The 9,055-nt window shown below is 44.0% G+C and overlaps 1 protein-coding gene across 2 annotated transcripts in view; it reads left to right on the top strand.

The window, feature by feature from the left end:
* The first annotated feature begins 258 nt into the window (after window positions 1-258).
* Window positions 259-9,055, top strand: part of LOC144773631 (TRPM8 channel-associated factor homolog) — a 149,313-nt gene continuing 140,516 nt past the window's right edge. Inside the window, exons 1-2 of one of the 2 annotated variants that reach the window (XM_078658777.1) lie at window positions 279-312; window positions 417-567. The gene's annotated coding sequence lies outside the window, so the exon portion shown is untranslated. Of the gene's footprint in view, window positions 568-9,055 lie in introns of both variants that reach the window. The other variant, XM_078658778.1, reaches the window with a different exon arrangement.

The raw sequence follows: 9,055 nt of genomic DNA, 5'->3' as shown, positions 1-9,055 counted from the left end.
GAATGTACATTTAGCTGGAAGCAGAGGCCGCGCCGGGGTCAAAAGCTGTCAAACAAGTTATTCTTTCGCCCAGTCGAGCTTCTTCGTTCTCATTTCTGAGGAAAAATAAACGTTTTCAGCCAAATAAGGCGGCCCGGGGTGAAGCCTGCGGCCCCCACCCCCTCCCGCAGATAACATCTCGGCCTCCTCCTGTTTCAGCCTGTCCACCACTGCACTCCCAGCAGCTCGCCAGCCCTCCACCCCTCACTCTCCAGCACCGCACGCCGCCACTCACACTCACTGTCACTCTAGCGCCTCTCCGCTCCGCGCAGCGCTATCCGCATTGCCCGCACTGCACGCCCAGCAGCTGCCAGCCTGCACCCCTCACTCCGGCTTTCACACTCACTGTCACTCTAGCGCCTCTCCGCTCCGCGTAGCGCTATCCGCATCGCGCCCTCTCCACACTGCCCGCACTACACACCTGTCTCTCCACTCCCCAAGAGCTGAGGCCGAGGAGGCGCAGACCCAGGGGCCAGAGGAGGCCTGAAGCCCTGCCCGCCGCACCAGGCGCTGCTCTGCACACGCACCGTGAGTGAACCTGCGTTTAACCAGAAGGGACATGATTTCCAGGAATTGAACCGTCTCTGTCAGATCTGCAGAGTCTATGGCTGGCCCGTGGTGGGGGCTGAGTGACCGCCCCCACCCTCAGTCTGCTCTGTGTGACCTGGGACGGGAGTGGGACCCTGCCAGGTGCAGGGCACTCATTCTGGCTTCTGTACACAATGCGTCCCAGAGTCTGTGCCAGGCGAGTGACCCCCTCCCAGTGTGTTCAGACAGGGTTGGGATTTCTGTGCCAGTGTGTGACCCCCTTCCAATGTGTGCAGACATAGGGAAGGTGAGTGTCTTCCAGCTGTGTGAACCTCCAGTATGTGCCTATTCAGGGAGAGGATTTCTGGGCCAACCATTTTTGTAACCCCCCCCCCCCCCAATGTCTGCAGGCACAGGGCGTTATCTGTGCCACATGTGTGACCTCCCAAAGTATGTAGGCATAGAGAGGGGATTTTTGTGCTAGGTGCCACCCAGCTCTTACTGTATGAAGACTCAGGAATGGCATTTGTGTATCAGTGTTAATGCCAGATGGGTGACCATCCAGGTGTGTGCAAGTACAGAGAGAGTATGTGTGTGTGTGCACGAGGTATGTGACCCCACTCAGTGCATCCAGACACAGGGAGGGGGTTTCTGTGCCAGTTGTTTGGCCACCCTGTGTGTGCACACACAGAGAGCTGTGTGTGGCAAATTGTATGGTAATTGCATTTATATAGCGCTTACTAGCCCTGCTGAGGTATCAAAGTGCTTTTTCGGTGATACCAAAAAAGGATTAGTGGTAAATGAGTCTAGGGAAATATGAAATTAAATTGAGCGGTGGACATGTTAGTCTGTTATTTGGATTGAAAAGTATAGTGGGGGATGGAAGAGGGAAGGGTTTACATTTATATAGCACTTGCTCCACTGATGAGGTTTGGAGCACTTTTTGGCAGGTCGCACGGTACTCTGGAACCCGAAAAGGATTAGTGGTGAATTAGTGTAGGGAGATGTGAAATTAATTTGTTTTGAGGGATGGACATGTTAGTCTGTTATTTGGATTGAAAAGGAATAATAGAGTGATAAAAGAGTGATAAAAGAGGGAATGGTCTATTTTTGGGGGGGAGTTCTTAGCAGTAAGAGGGGGTTTGGATTGAGTAAGGGTGGGTGGAGAGGGAAGAGTCAGAGGGAAGCGGTTAGAAAGGCAAGTTTTGGAGATCTAAATAGTAAAAGAGGTACGAGAAGATGCAAAGAGAAGTAGTGGAGGGAAGAGTCTAGAAAGGGTTATTTGGGGTATTATAGTACTGGTATTGGGTTTGGGATGAATGAGAGAGTGGAGGCAGAGGATATAGTGAGGGATGTATAGGGTGAGCAATAGGTTAGTGTATTGGAAAGAGTCGTAGAAAGAAGTTTAAGCTGAGTCAGAGTGGATGTAGTGGATTCATTGTAGAGATATAGGGTGAGATATAGGGTGGTGCATTTGATATGCTGAATTAGAAACAATGTAATAAATATAAAGATTACATACATACATGGGACATTTATATATATATATATATATATAAAAGGTAATATATGTAGATTTAAGTTGAATTTAATAAACTCAGATTTTCCAGTGTTTCTGTGCTTTAAATTATTTTTATATATTTTTTTGTAATTTAAAAGTGGAGGAATTGTAGATAAATAGTTATGATAAAAGATGTACTTATTTATGCAGTCACTTATATACATGGTAAACATAGAATAATGTAACTATAGTGTTACTAAAGTAATATGAACATTTGTTAAGCAGAACAAACACATATCTACATCGTTAAATGCATAATTATTATAGAGGTTTATACAAAGCAGTACACACATGTAGGTACACATCTATAGTCCAAATAAATGCTTACATACAGAAGGATATTCTGTATATTTATGTTTGAGTATAGTGGTTATGTGTTGTAGAGCCAACTCTTGAGTTCTTCTGAAGATAAGGTGGTTATCTGTGGATCTTATGTTTGGGGGTGAAGAGTTCCATAGGTTGGCTGCTTGAACAGAGAAGGATGTGCCACGCATGTTTTTGCTCTTGTATGGTTGGATTTTGAGGCGAGGTGCCACTCTAGCGCGAAGGTTCCTTTGTTGAATAAATTTCGTGAAACTGTTTGATCAGTGCTGGTAATGAGTTCTTGTGGATGTTAAAAAGCATGGGTGAGATGATAGAGCCTTGAGGGACCCCTGCGTTTGTGAAGTATGGTTCAGAAGAGAAATGGGGGGTCAGGATGACATTAGTTCTGTTGTGGAGGTAGGAAGTGATCCTGTCTCCCCTAGAGCAGTCTCCTCTATGCTGGCTTGATAGAGTCTTTCTGTCAATAGTCTCATGGTCAACTGTGTCAGAGGCAGTCGAGAGGTCCAAGAGAAGTCGTACAGCAATGCTGTTGCGGGCAACTGTGTCCTTCAGGTCATCCCAGATGGCATCAAGCGCAGATTATGTGCCTCTTCCGGGACGGAATCACATTTGAGTCTGAAAGTATGGCATTATCTTCAATGAACTGTGACATCAGAGCAAATGCTGCTCTTTCTATCAGTTTGCCCTGGTAAGGTCCACTTGTAATCTGTCTGTAGTTGTCGGGGTTCAGGGGGTCCAGGTTTGTTTTCTTTAGTAATCGGTGTATGTCTGCCTTGCTTTAGTTTGTCTGGAAATATTCTCATAGATAGGGAATTGTTGATGATTCTTCTTACAGGTCTGGCAGCAGAGGTTATTCGAAGAATTTTCTTGAAGGTTTGCGGTGGACACAGGTCAGAAGTGCTGCCGGCAGGTCTGATTGCTTTGACCAGGTCCATAAATTCAATGTGTGAAATTTGTTGGAAGCAATAAAGGGATTGAGTTAGCATATTCTTGGATTGTTGTTTTTGAAAAAGGTTGGTGCTGGTGGTTTGACTTTGTTTTAAATATGAGTCCAATGTGTTTGCGTTGGCTTTGTATGATTTGTCAGTTTGTCTGTTAAATCTTGAGTAATGGGTGTGAGCTTTTCTAGGCAAATTAGTTTACAAAATTCAGTGAGAATTTTGTAGAATTCTTTATTTACACATTTAGCATTTTGAATTCTGTCTGATATAGTATATTTTTAAATCTTTTTTGATACATGACTTGTATATTCTGTTAAGTTACTGTAGATGAAGTTTGTCTTGATTGGTGTTTGTTTTGAGCCAGGCACGTTGCAGCTTTCAAATGTGTTCTGTTATCCCTTTTAGCTCTGTATTTCTCCAAGGTGCCTGTTTTCTTTTGGTCTGTTGTGTCGTTTTTAGTGGTATTAGGATATCCAAAGCTTTCTGTAGCCACTCATATAGTTTTTTGAACTGAAGTTATTGTGTTTAGATGTGTACTGGATGTTATCCTTGTTTCTAATTGTTCAGAACTGAGTTTGTTCCACAGTCAATAGGTGAATGCATGAAAGGTGGTTTTATTTATATGTATATATGGTTTAATATAAATAATATTGCAAAAATCACCTCAGAAGGTGCAGAAAGGTAATGTCTGTGCCAGGTGTGTGACCCCCAGTGTCTGGTATACAGACACAGGGATAGGGTTTCTGTGCCACTTGTGTTAAATCCCCCCATGAATGTGCAGACACAGGGAGTGGATTTCTATGCCAGGCATGTGACCCTCAGTATATGCAGACACAGGGAGGGTGTGTGTTTGTGTATGTCTCCCGGAGTATGTGCAGGCAAAGGGATCACATTTTGGTGCCAGGTGTGTGATCTTCGAACGTCTGCAGAGACAGGAAATGTTTGTGTGTGTGGCAGGTGTGTATTTACCCCGTGTGTCCAAACACAGACAAAGTATGTGTTTATCAAGTGTGTGACCCCCCCTGTGTGCAGGCAAAGGGAGGGGAGTTCTGTTCAGGTGTGTGACCCACCCACCCCGAGTGTGTACAGACTAGGGAGGGGCATTTATACATACACTATGAGGAGTCAGTACTGGTCAGAAACAACAGGGGTGAGCGCATTGTCAGATATCGTGTTTGTTCACATTCTAATGATAATTATCAACATTATTGAACAAGTACTTACCGTCTGTAACACTCTTTCTGTTAGAGACTCTATCTAGCTGCACATTCCTTACCTTTTTAATATTATCCAGGCTTCAGGCTGGATCTAGAAACATTTCAGCATCCTTCTGTGTGCAAGTAGATAGCTCCTTGCGGCTCCGCGATGGTGCCGCTCCGGAAATTATGTATGGAGCCTACATAGGCACTATACCCACGTGTTGATGTCAATTGCTGTTGAGACTGTTGGCGCCCCCAGACACTGAGCTTCAAAAGAAAATTGATGTGACCAGTGTGCAGATTCCTAGACTTGGGATCCTATTAATTGACAGTGGGCATCCTCAGAATGGTGGAGGATGGGAGAGTCAGTGAGATCTCTAGACAGAGTCTCTATCAAACAGAGTGTTACAAAGGTGAGTCACTTGTTCTTCTGGTAGAGAATTCTAGCCACAGATTTTTCTTCTTTTGAATAGACACCATAGCTGTACCTATTTGGAGGTGGATCTGCGATGGCTTCAAACCAGAACGTTCTGCAGCACTGAGCGGGTAAAATGCCCCTCTTGGTACACCTGACTATCCAGGCAAATGTTTAGAAGAGAGACCCCATGAAATAACAATGTGGTAGCAGCTTTGACCCTATTAGAATGAACATGTAGTTCTTCTGGAGTCTGTATTCTTTGCCAAAGCATAATAAATCTTAATGCGTATTGCCACTGAACACATTTACGAAAAGTTGGTCAACAAGCACCACGGATCAGTGTAGATGGTGCCCCGGCCACAAGGAAACAGTGGGTCACTTTTTGTTTGCCTGCCCTAGATATTCGGCACCGCGAGCCAAATGGTTAAAACCACTGTTCCAGCGCCTGCCTCTTAGAAAATCTGACGAGGCCATTTGTGTATTAAAAACTAACACTTCAGAGGTCATTTCAGTGAGCCTGGCAAAATATCTGGGGTGGGCCTGGATAATCAGGTCAAAACATTAGCCTAATCATTGTGATTGATGTGATGTACTTTTGTTTGAACATTTCTTTGCTCAGCTTATTGATCTTACAAATGTCCTCCTTTGACCCATTTAATATCATATAATTGGATTGTTCACTTCTGCTTCTCTTACAAAAGACTGTTTGGAATTTATCTGTAAGCTTTTCCGTTTTTCTTTTTTTCTCTAATTTTAGTCATCTTGTCTCAGGATTGTCTTTCATGTCATTTAATACCAATTTTATGAACTTAACGAATATGTACTTATTATTAATTAATGTCTGTTATTATCTGTCTTTTATGATTTTCTTTTAAATCGAAATAAAGACTCTAAAACCTGAAACCTGAACCTGAAATCTTAATGCAGAGCATTATGCAACAGAAGATGTGTCTCTCCTACACAGCCTTGCCTTTTTTCACTTCAGCGAAGCCACAAAGAGCTGATATGATTTATGTAGAAGCTCAGCACAGTCTTGGGATTCAAGCGAGGCAGTCTCCTTAGAGGAGTGAGGCAGAGGTTATAATGCAGGAAAGGTGATATTTTGAACAGCGTGAATGGCGTTACTGTTTTAGTGAACAAATAAGCCAGTGCCCACATAAAGAGTGTGTCTGGGAAGAAAGTGGAGTATGGTGGGTTAACACAGAAAGCATGAATCTTACTCCCATGCCGCAACTATTTTCTGGAAATAAGGAAAACTGTCATTCAGGGTAAACAGCGGCATGGAACAGCTGTGAAGTGGCTCAAATGGAGTGCACATCAGAAAAGTGATGACTAAGTTAAAGTTCCACAGTTGCATGATAAAAGGAGATGGAGGAAACAAAGGCTTGACCCTTTCAAAAATTTCATAACACCTGGACACTTAAACAAAGACAGCTGATCCAGCAACCTCGAAAAGGCCGAGAGTGCCAAAACGTACTCTTTTTCTAAGCCCAGAGCAGGGCCTTGCAAGGCTAAGGACAAAATAATCATCAGAACATTAGATATAGTAGAGTGGTGGGGGCTATCTTCTAAGTTCCCCAACAAGCTGCATATTGGTCCCAGAGAAAGGCGTATACATTTTTTGTTGAGGGACAACTGGTAACCAAGACAACTGGTAACCAAAACATCAACACCAACCGGAGGAAGGCTGAAGGTGTTCAGCTTTCGCTGCTCAATCTTCAAGCATGAAGGTAGAGATTGTGAAGACCTTGGTGCAAAAGCCTGCTAAGTTGCTTTTGACAGCAAGTCTTCCGATAGGGATCACCTGATCGAAGAACAGATGTTCAAGCCCACGAACTCTGGATACCACACTTTGTGCCCAAACTGGGGCCACTAGGATGACTTGGGTCCGGTTGATCCTGATGTTCTTGAAAACGCAGGGCAGGAGTGGTTTGGTCCAGATAGGCAGCTAGGAGTCCACAGTTCCCCTCGAAGCGGAATGCATCTCCAAGTGAGAAACGCCTGTGAAACTTTTAACACAGAGATGTACTGGCATTGCTCATTATCGGTGATGCCAAACAGATCAAGCCAAGATTCTCCACAATTGAGGAAGAGACCTTATGACACCTCTTAGTGTAACTGCCACTCGAGATCCACTAGGCATCGATGGCTGTACTTATCCGCCCTGGTATTCAATGAATTTGCTAGGTGGCTCACCATCAGGAAAATTCCTTGGTGGTCCTGCCATTTCCAGATGCGCAAGGCCCCTAGTGACAGGGTCCATGAGCCAACACTCTGCCCTGTTTGTTACAGCATCACATGGTAATAGTACTGACCAGACATGTCCACTTCTCAAATGTCATACTTCACTATACTAATTCACTACTAATCCTTTGTGGGTTCCAGAGTAACGTGCTACTCCACGAAAAAAGCACTTCATCATCTCATCAGGGGTAGCAAGCACTATACAAATGCAAACCTTTTTACCCTCTTCTATCCCTCCACTATCCTTCTCAATCCAAATAACTGACTAATATACTCCACTCAAATTACTTTCATATGTCACTATATTAATTTACCACAAAGCCGTTTTGGGTTCTGGAGTAGCGTGCTACTCGCCGAAAAAACGCTTCAACGCCCCATAAGGGGTAACAAGCCCTATATAAATGCAAACCTTTTCCCTCTTCTATCCCTCCGCTATCCTTTTCAATCCAAATAACTTACTAATATCCACCACTCAAATTACTTTCATATTTCACTGTCCTAATTCACCATTAATCCTTAATGGGCTCCGGAGTAGCGTGCTACTCACCGGAAAAAGCGCTTCAACACCCTATCAGGGATAACCAGCGCTATATAAATGCAAACTTTTTCCCTCTTCTTTCCCTCCACTGATCTGCGCGTTTGGATAACGTATAAATTCATCCATTAGGATATCACGGCGCTGGATAACAGAACTCATGGTAGGGTGGTATATAGGTATTGTTTGGCTGTCCAGTATTAAGCCTTGTTGAACAGATGGGTTTCGAGTTTTTTTCTGAATGATATGTAGTCGTCTATGAGACGAAGCTCTTGTGGTAATGCGTTCCAATGCTTAGCTGCCAGATATGAGAAGGTACGACCTCCTGTCTTTACTTTCTTTAAAAGTTTTGTCCTGGCCTCCGCTTGATGGCGTCACCATTAGCACCTTGTTGGAGCATAACATTCAATTTTGTTCTGTAGGATTAAAGGTCTACGATGGTGTAGAGCCTTGTGTGTGTGGCTGAGCAGCTAAAATCTTGCTCTTTGGCACATAGGTAACCAATGGAACTATTTCATGCACTCATAGGCTGAGCTGGGTCTGCTTTTGTTGCACACCAGCTCGGCAGCAGCATTGTGTACCACCTGCAGGTGCATGAAGAGATAATCCACCATGCCTACAAACAAAACATAATCTGTGGGATTGGAGGCAGACTGGTTCCGTGCACCCCCACCGGATATGTTAGCCTGTCTGTATTAGCTAGCTCCCAGTGCACTATAGTCTCCTCTTACCAAGGAGAGAATAGATTCTGGCAACCTCAGAACACGACAATCCTGATCCCTCAGAATCGTGGAAACAATATACTACCTTTCGCTCAGTCACTCGTGCTAACTTAGTTAGTCTCAGAGATACACAGAATAAACATGCTGGACGTTTGTGAAATAAGATTGTATTGAACAGTTGTTATTCTAGTGTAGAATAGATGAGCTGTACAACCATTAGACAGTAGCAGAGATATATAATTAGCAGTGCTACGAAAGTAAAGGGATGGTACAGCTCTGCTACCATTTTGCAGTAATCATGAATATATACAAGTACATGAAATACATGATAACTAGTGCATACTCCTACGATGTCTCCCGAACTAGATGTACCTAAATGTACCTAGCATCTGTGTAGGTGCTATGCCAAGAGTCCCTCTAGGATCTAGTCAACTCCATTACCTGAGAATGAGAGAATATGGGACCCCGTCCGGGTCTCGAGTCGCACACCCGGCGAGGAATGTTAGACCACTGTGAGCTGGAGGGTCTGCATGCAGGAACCTCA

This window comes from Lissotriton helveticus, chromosome 8 (genome assembly GCF_964261635.1).
Source record: "Lissotriton helveticus chromosome 8, aLisHel1.1, whole genome shotgun sequence".
Taxonomy (NCBI): Eukaryota; Metazoa; Chordata; class Amphibia; order Caudata; family Salamandridae; genus Lissotriton; species Lissotriton helveticus.
The sequence above is the reverse complement of the archived record's forward strand: the minus strand, read 5'-3'. Positions and strand labels throughout refer to the sequence as shown.